The sequence below is a fragment of the Engraulis encrasicolus genome, chromosome 2, assembly GCF_034702125.1.
Source record: "Engraulis encrasicolus isolate BLACKSEA-1 chromosome 2, IST_EnEncr_1.0, whole genome shotgun sequence".
Taxonomy (NCBI): domain Eukaryota; kingdom Metazoa; phylum Chordata; class Actinopteri; order Clupeiformes; family Engraulidae; genus Engraulis; species Engraulis encrasicolus.
In genome coordinates this window covers 55,440,338-55,450,278 of record NC_085858.1, presented here as the reverse complement: position 1 = coordinate 55,450,278, position 9,941 = coordinate 55,440,338, and the positions used below count along the sequence as shown (strand labels likewise).

Genomic DNA, 9,941 nt, shown 5'->3' with positions numbered 1-9,941 from the left:
ACAATTATAGGCAATAAATGATCTTAATTTTGACAAATGAAACCTCAATTATTTTTATGCATACTGCAAGATCTTGAATAATTGTGACAGCAAATTACTAAATAAAAAAACGAATAATTTCAGTCATGAAAACATTGAACATAAATATGAGTAAGAGTGAAACTGAAACAGCAACAAAAACATGGTTACGGGAAAAGTTGTGGCATGCAAGCAACAGATGGCTAACCAGTCCAAGTCTTTCCTCCAGAGGAAAACAGAAACAACCAAACCAACAACCACCACTTAGAAAAAAAGTTCGTGTGTCATTTTTTATCTACGAGTCAATATACAATGCATTCCAAAATAACTTCGGCTGTGACATGAGGATACAATTATACTTTTAAAAATGTTGAGTGATTTTCTAAAAACCCACCTGTAGCTGTCCAGTGTCGGGCCAGGTCAGACCACTGGTGGAAGATAATTACCCGCGGTCTCTCGATGTAGTAAACGCATCTACTTAAGCATGATCCATCCGCCCCCTTAACTCTCTCGGTAGAGATGCACACCCTTTAAACCGGGCCAGTAATGACCCGGCAACTGACATGGGGTCGTCCTTCAAGTCTTTGAAGATTCCACGGTGAAATTTGTGTAACTTTCTCTGAGTTTTGCTGTCAAACAGCTATGGAGCAGCTACGCAGATCCAATACTTTTATTGCGCGCCACGGACAAAAAATGTTCTCGAGGGGTTCCGGGCGAACGATTGGTAACGAGGGGAGGGGCGAGGTAGTGGAGAGAGACGCTCGCGAACGAGGGATAGGCGGACCGGAGGGTCTCTTCGGTATGGGAAGACGGAGTGAGACGAAACGAAAGCGCAGAAATGGATGGAGCGCTTGCAGAGGGGAGGAGGGGTGGGGGGGCACGGGAGCCCCCAGAATGAGAAACAGATGAGGGACCGTGAAAATTAAAGAAGTGCTAGGAACTTTGTTGTCCTGAATGATGGAGAGAGCCAAGGCCAAAACTAGGAAAATAAAAATAATTGAACACATCTCTCAATTTCCTTTTCCATTCTGACTAGGGATAGACTATGCTGTATGAATTATAATACACTGTAATTTGTCTGCACCCCGGAGACGTCTAAAATCAACACGTTAAATAATGAATAAAGAAGTTTTTCGATGACTACCTTTAACGAGGCAAGAGGATATGCATGACGAAATAGCCAGCTCAGTAAGAAAGACAGAGGTCAATGTCTGATGCCAAATTACTCAGTGCAGCTTAGGAAACACTCATCCTCTTTACAGAAAACCCTTCCATATGTGTCGGATTGTCAATGCAGGTGATGCAGATGTTGTTCCCTGCCCTGGAGACGTGGATATAGACCTGACAGGGAGAGAAGCAAAGCACGTTGAACTATTGAACGTCTCCCCACTTACCTAGTATGAGCTATAATGACCATGCAAGAACTGCAAAAACACCAATCTTCCTTTCAGTGTCTCCCCTCCATGAAGAGACACATTGTTCTTTGCATGTTTTTTTATCCAGGTCCACAAATCATCACACTGCTTATGGGTTCATGAATTATTTCTGTATACCGACTGGCATAGTTGAGCTTCGGTCCCCTCAATTAGATGTTTCCTGTAACTATTTCTGAGGGTTTTGCGGCCTTGTAACTGACTGTGAGGAATTTTGGCCTGTCGCCCCTCATAAAAACTGTTGCCTCCCTCCCTCCCTCCCTGTCTCTCTCTCTCCCTCTCTCTCCTTCTCTCTCCCCCTCTCTCCCCCTCTCTCTTCCTCCTTTCGCTCCCTCCCTGCAACATTTTAAGGTTGTGTATGAGCCAGCAGCCTGACTCATGTCCAGCGCAGTGTTTGTGCTGTCTGAGGGGAGTTCTCAGTCTGGTCAGACTGAAAGTTTTGTCTCGCGTCCTTCTTCATCTGTGGTGGATGGCGGGCCGGCCGGCTGGTTGGCCAGCCTGATGGTGGCGGCGGCGGTGGCGGTGGCGGTGGCGGTCGTGGTGGGGTTTGGAGGGTGACGCTGTGCTGAATTTGTGACTGGGTGGTGTTTTTTTTAGCGCCATCACAGACAGACCATGCAAACCAGGCAACATGCTGCAACAAATGGGGTTCATTTATTTCTGCCAAAAATGTCTATTGGCCTGGTGGCAAATGGCTGTCGTCCTTTCTTTCTTTTTTTCACCCATGTGTGTTCAGCAGGTGATTTCTAATACAGAGGTGTTTTTCGAGACAGAATGTCCTTTTGGGAAAATTACATATTTTTCCACTGTCTTTCTGCAGAAGTCATTCTCTCATGGCTCAAGAGTGTGCAATGAGTGCAAGGATGTCATGCAAGACCATGAAGAGAGTACAGTAGTTCATTTCCTACAGGGATTGACTTTGATTATTTGAATTAATCGAAGATCCAATCAATATCAGGCCAGCAACTTTTTGGACTCGTATAGTCATTTTGAGGGTGAAAAGCATAACTCCACTCAACAGTCACTAAGTTTGGAATGTAAAAAAAAAAAACCTTTATTTCTGACAGGACAGTGGACGAAAGACAGGAAATGAGTGGGGGGAGAGAGATGGGGAAGGATGGGCAAATGACCCAGGCCAGAATCGATCCCGGGTCGCCGGCGGAGCAACCCAGTGCCCCACCGTTAGGCCACAGCAGGGCCAGTTTGGGTTTTTTAATGTGAATATTTCTATGTCAATTCAAATCCCATAAAGTCACTTCATATAACTTTTTTCTGCACATAACTTATTCTATGGCAAGGCTTAGCAAGCACTCGTCAGTAAATCCCATTGAGTGAAGCACCCCGAACCCATCTGAGCCACATAACATCTATCTTCCCCAATATGATGTCTCCTGTCATGATGAGCATGGGGGCTCGTGGAGAGGGGACACGGCAGATCCTTTGCGGTCGCTAACAGCATCCCAAGAATGTCATCGTACTCCTTCCATATGGTCCTCATCTCTCGCCCGCCGGGCTTTCAACAGAGTCTTGCCATATTGGGAGTTATCAAACTGCTCAAGACTAATATCCCAGATGTGCTCTCCCCCGTCTAATCAAACCAGAATGTTCTTGAATGAAAACCGAGATGCCGGCTCGCCTCACCGCAGAGGGCCTGGATCCAGCTAAGTGCACTCATTTAGAGTTCGCTCTCTCGCTTATATTCACTAATTTTCCCTCTCATGCGCTCCGTCTCTCTGATCGAGCCACTCAAATTGACCTCCTTTGCCCTTCGTGCCCATGGCAGAAAACGGACAACCGAAAATGTTCCCTGTAAAACTGATTTTAATGAGTTGGATGGAAAATGTAATTGGAGTCAATACCCAATGAGAAAAGTAGGCCCCAGGTGCACACAAGCACAAGCACATGCACACGCACGCACACACGCACGCACGCACGCACGCACGCACGCACGCACGCACGCACGCACGCACGCACGCACACGCACACACACACACACACACACGCACACTCGCACACACGCACACTCACACACACAGACACTGCACCAGACTTGGATACAGTTCATGTGAACTTGCAAAACTTTAAGACAAGTGAACTTTTTGGAGAAAAAAAACATTGCATTGCCCAAAACATTGTCAGCCACCATGGCAACCAACCCTTTCAATAAATGACATGACCCATCAGGTCTAACTCACTGCCTCTTTTTACATCACTCCCCTGAATGACACATCTTATTGGTTGATCATTTTCACCCGTGTCTCTCTCTCTCTATATATATATGCCAGTTCACTCCTCCTAGGGTATTGTTCAGCCTCCCTCCCCCCCCCTCTCCCAACCACTAACACCTCAAAGCACTGCTCCTTCTGAGGCAGTCTCTTGACATTGTCAGACGGATTCACAAAGGCTCCCCGTTGTGAAAGAAAGGAGAGGGGGGTCTTGAATGCGTGTGCCGATCAGTCATCATCAGTCTCCTCTTCCAGTGTGATGATGAGGATGACAGCTATGGTAATATGTCTGCACTGGGAATGAGTCTTGCGGGAAACAAGGTGTTTGTGTGAGAGCAGCTGTGCCGTTGCCAAAATAGCCAACGTCCCCAAAAAACCCTAACCTCATTAATGTATTTTTACAGTATGTATGATTTATTTAACTGAAAACCTGCAAACAACTCTATTTTAGATTCAAGGGACACACACACACACACACACACACACACACACACACACACACACACACACACACACACACACACACACACACACACACACACACACACACACACACACACACACACACACACAGAAAGAGAGAGAGAGAGAGAGAGAGAGAGAGAGAGAGAGAGAGAGAGAGAGAGAGAGAGAGAGAGAGAGAGAGAGAGAGAGAGAGAGAGACTCCCAACAGGCCTTTGAGAGTGTGTATGTTTTGGGAACAGGGAGCAGGTTTTGTCGAGGCTCAGCATTCCTGCTCATAGGTCTGCCAGGTACAGATTATGACTCCACAGGCCCCTGGGCAAGACGCCAAGAAAGGGCCCCCTCCATCCTATTACGAGGTTCCAAAAGATTTGTGGCTTTAACCAAGATGTTAGGGAGACTTTGTTGTTGGGGATACGGGGGTATCAAATATGGACCAATAATGAAGTGGGTTTTTTTGTAGTGGGGAGCTTGGGATTCAGGGCCCTCTTGGGCCCCAGTCCGTGAACCCAGTAGGCCTGTGTAGTAATCAGTCCTTGGGTTCTGCCAGTCAGGTTCAGCAGCTCTGCTGTGCTCTGTTCAGTTCAGCTCAGGGCCTTCTGCTGCCGTGGACAGACACAGGGGAGAAAGGAGCAGCCTGCCTGCTAGCCTGCCAGACAGATAGCCAGCCCCTCAGACACCACAGCAGACACTCCTCCACACACACACACACACACACACGTGCGCCCGCACGCATGCACGCACGTACGCAGACACACTCACTAACGCACGCACGCAGGCACACACACACACACACACTCACCCACACGCAGACACTCACACACCACCACCAGATGCACCAACCCAACACGTGCACACATACACTCATACACCCAATCCCGCCAGACACACACACGCACATACACACACACACACACACACACACACACACACACACACACACACACACACACACACACACACACACACACACACACACACACACACACACACACACACACACACACACACACACACACACACACACACACACACACATACACCCAAGCCCGCCAGACACACACACACACACACACACACACACACACACACACACACACACACACACACACACACACACACACACACACACACACACACACACGTACAAAAATGCTGTGAGGTTGATGCAGTCCAGCTGTATTTGTGGCCGCGCTTCTGAGAAGAGAACAATCGTTAACTTCAATCTTACCCAGAAAGAGAGAGAGAGGGAGAGAGAGAGAGAGAGAGAGAGAGAGAGAGAGAGAGAGAGAGAGAGAGAGAGAGAGAGAGAGAGAGAGAGAGAGAGAGAGAAAGAGAGGAGGAGAGTGCCAGGTCTAAATGTGACTTGTACAGCTTGAGTGCAAGACAGCCAGGAATTGTGGGTAATTATCTCTTTTGGGCCCGGAGAGAGACAGACAGAGAGAGGGAGAGAGAGGGAGATAGAGAGAGAGAGAGAGGGCCATACACACACACACACACACACACACACACACACACACACACACACACAGAGAGAGAGAGAGAGAGAGAGAGAGAGAGAGAGAGAGAGAGAGAGAGAGAGAGAGAGAGAGAGAGAAAACATAGAGAAAAGACAACATAATGCAATGTGAAGAATGGCGCAAGCCAGAAGGAGATAATTCCCGGGTCAGGACAGACAAATATGTCTCTAACCACCCGTTTGGACCCGCTGAAAACTTGCAAAAGGTTACAACGCCACAGTGACAATGTTCTTTGTTCACTCGTCACCAATCCGCGCCGGACAAGCGTCCAAACGTGCAAACACAGAGATCCGAACCCTCCCTTGGGGACAGCGTGAACTCATTGCGGGATGGGAGGCCAACGGACAGACTGACAGGCGACCAGATGGGAGAAAAAAGTGGATAAAACAAAACAAAGAGAGAGAGTTTGTGTTGTTTATGTAAGCTTTGTTTAAAAAAGGCAGCATGCAGTCAGAGAGGTGTGTAAATACATACTACAGAAATAGCCATTTACGGCATGTGTCAACGTTTCTCTGTGTGTGTGTGTGTGTGTGTGTGTGTGTGTGTGTGTGTGTGTGTGTGTGTGTGTGTGTGTGTGTGTGTGTGTGTGTGTGTGTGTGTGTGTGTGTGTGTGTGTGTGTGTGTGTGTGTGTGTGTGTGTGTGTGTGTGTGTGTGTGTGTGTGTGTGCGTCTGTGTCTGTAACGTCTACTGTATCCCCAAAAAGAGTTGAAACTGAGTTGGAAAGAAAGGGAAAGAGAGAGAGAAAGACATATAGAGTTTTGTGTTGAGCAGGGAAGCAGACAGGTGGGGGGCAAACTGGTCACCTGCTCAGGGCCCAGGGAGAGAGGGGGCCCAGCATTGGGTCTTCATTATATTGTAAGTATTAGGTGCTTAGTCCTTTTAGATGACTTTGTCTTGAGTCCAGCCAAAGCTGTCAACGGCCCTGCTGTTGAGTCCAAACCTCCACACTCAGCCCATTTCTTTGAAAGTAGATGGAGTGCACATGGGAAGGCAGATAAGGACATTCCAGAGCATTCCGCAGTAGAACAGACGGATGACCAGAACACAGATGAGATGACCTGAAAGCACACAGACTACCGGCAGCCCACACATCTTTACCCACAATGCAATGGAAACATAGTCTGCTATTGTGCCGCTTCAGTGTCTCACAGATGAGAGTCTTGCGCCTCCCATGAATCTTTTGCCATGCAGCTGCATAAACATCATTAAGAATTTTCCAAATGACAAAATATTTGTTATGCCATCAAGAAACTAATTTTAATAAGATTTCCCTATATTCAAATATTGCATTTTCATTTGAATGTGGTGCTGATATTTCTTGCACATTTGCATTCAGCCTATAATCTTCCAAATTTATATAGTTAGGTCATATGTCTCAAGGCTTAGCCTGTCTGTGACATCTCTATAAAACCATATATCTATATAAACCTCCAGACCTATCTGGATATATATTTTAGGCCTCTCATAAATGGAAAATGACATTGGTAATGAGCACTTTTTCCCAAGCAGCTACAATTTATCTGACACAGTTCACCATTTTATGAAAACTCTTTGTAAGTGCAGACATTGGTACAGCAAAATTCCTTCCTAGACAAAATCAGACTCAGCTCTTTAGATGATACACACGTCTATAGTTGGAAACACAGTCATGCGCACGCCCGCCCGCACGCACACACACGCAAACACACACACACGCACGCGCGCGCACACACACACACACACACACACACACACACACACACACACACACACACACACACACACACACACACACACACACACACACACACACACACACACACACACACACACACACACACACACACACACACACACACACACACACACTTTGAGGCTGTCTCTCTGCGGGGATGATTTGTAAAACACTTGTGCCATAAGCCCCTTTTCCCCATCAGACTAACTTTCCTTTGTGACATCATGCTACTGAAATGACCACCCAGATTATCCATGCACAAGCGCACGATGTCAGAGACATTTACGGAAACCAGCACGGAGAACCAGCCTGGAGTCGTACTGAGAATAAGGAACACACATACAGTATATATTCTGGTGTTTTGTCTACGAACAGTGCAGAGCCATTGAGTTCATACGTTTACACCATCTGCATTTGTGAACTATAGACTTTTTCTTACGAAAACATGATTTAAGGTTCAGAAAGACTATGTTTTATGTAACGATCAGCAAACAACACATTTTTTTAATCGCATGATTGTGTCTTCCTGTTCAACAAAATAAAAATAACTGAAATCACCAAGATGGCCTTGACTGATAGCTTATATATCTGTGGCTTTGAGTATTTGGGCTGATAATGTGCAAACTATTTGACACGCAGGGTTTATAGTTCTGTGACTTGTTTACTGTGACTGGTTATACTTGTGACTGGTCTAAAACTGTTGCCTGCTTGAAAAACAGTTAACAAATCATTAATTGATAGGCCTATGCAATGCACTTTTTGGTGTGAGCACTCATAGGCTACATCTTAACAACATAGGCTACCTATGATGGTATTGAGAGTCTTAAGTAACAAGTGACAGAGTCGAGACTTGGTCAGTGAAAATTTGGCGACAATAAAGTTACAATGAAGGCTCCGCACAATGTGGATGTTTTAAATCTTACTGCCATGTCTCTTAACCATCCTTTTGCCTCCCTCATTTCCCCATCTGGCTTTGCCTCACCAGTACCTCTAAATCATGCTGACACTGTCTCTAGGGTCAGCCATACCCAATATTTCATAGGTCCTGTGGAGGTCTGTGTGTTATGTAATGAACACGGCTGCGCTGGACCACTAGCTATGCATGAAAAGACAAAAAAAGAAAACATCATAGACACACTAAGAGAACACTCTAAACACTTTAAAAGATGCCAAAGCAACTCTCTAAGTAATCATTTTTTTGTTTTTGATAAGGTGCACTGTGCAATATTTTTAGTAGTTTATTTGCAGAATTCATACCCATTAACAAATGTCACCAATTTCATGAATACTTACCACGACCGATCCAATTATCAAATATTCATGACTTCATACATTAAAAGGAGGATCTTCTTCATGGTCTGTTATTATGGAGGAAATAGACATTATTAACTGAAAAACTGCACTTTGGTGATACTAATACAAATAATAATACAAATCATTACTTAGTAAGAAAGATCCAATTTGGCAATACGCAGCACAGTTGGAATGAGAGGCAATACCTACTCTTGCCTCCAACCTACACAGTCCAAATTTAAGTCCACCTTTTTTTTACTGTATGGAAAAGAATATGAAAAATTATATTAAGAAATCTTTCCTGCTATTCAAGTGATCAGTGGCAGAATCACAAGATCTAGCTGCATTCTGAAATATTTCAGGATGAAAAAAAAGTGTAGGCCTTGCCAAAGACCCTGGAAAATATGCCCTTAGGTGCACAATAATCCTCAATGAAAAAAAATGGCATATCCTCATGTGCCTCTGGAATGAAAGGGTGGAAGAGGCCTACGTGTAGGAAATAAAGATCTGAAGCAGTCCAATGCAGCCTGATGGAAAGTCATACTCTGCTCATTTGTAATGTGCTGAGAGGACGCTCTTTGAAGTCTGCTGGGTTTGAATTTCTGCACTTTTGGTTTCGTTAATAACGACTGTGTGTGCATGGCATGCAGGGGTTTCAGAAGGCTGCAGTGTCTAGCACACCAGTGGGCAGGCCAGCCAGACAGACACCGTGTCTGCTTACACCCCCCGAAGCAAGAAAGGTGTCTGCCTTGACTTCGGAGCCTGACAAAAACAAAAACATAAATTCACCCGGAATGGCGGCCGCTGCTGTTGGAATTCGATTATAAGGAAAACATACGAGGAACAAGGTCCAGGAGGAGATACAGCCCAAGGTCTCAAGTGTGTGTGTGTGTGTGTGTGTGTGTGTGTGTGTGTGTGTGTGTGTGTGTGTGTGTGTGTGTGTGTGTGTGTGTGTGTGTGTGTGTGTGTGTGTGTGTGTGTGTGTGTGTGTGTGTGTGTGTGTGCATGCGTGCGTGCATGTGTGTGTGTGTGTTTTGTCTACACCGATGGGGCCTGCTTGTCTCTTCTTCCACCAAAGCGAAAACACATAAGCATTTTACTGATGTCACCCATCCATGGTGGGGTTGAGCGGTAACGAAGGGACGGGTCAATGTGCTGCAAGGTTTAAGTGTCAACTGACACTGTGGTGGTGGTGGTGGTGATGAGGAGGAGGAGGAGGGAGATGTGGTGTACAACATTGTTTCAACACATTTCTAATGTGACATGATGCAATTC

At 45.7% G+C, this 9,941-nt stretch overlaps 1 protein-coding gene across 1 annotated transcript in view; it reads right to left on the bottom strand.

Moving 5' to 3' along the window:
* Nucleotides 1–821, bottom strand: part of engl (endoglin, like) — a 28,651-nt gene extending 27,830 nt beyond the window's left edge. Inside the window, exon 1 of the mRNA XM_063192366.1 lies at nucleotides 413–821. The gene's annotated coding sequence lies outside the window, so the exon portion shown is untranslated. The remainder of the gene's footprint in view (nucleotides 1–412) is intronic.
* Between the last annotated feature and the right edge of the window lie 9,120 nt (nucleotides 822–9,941).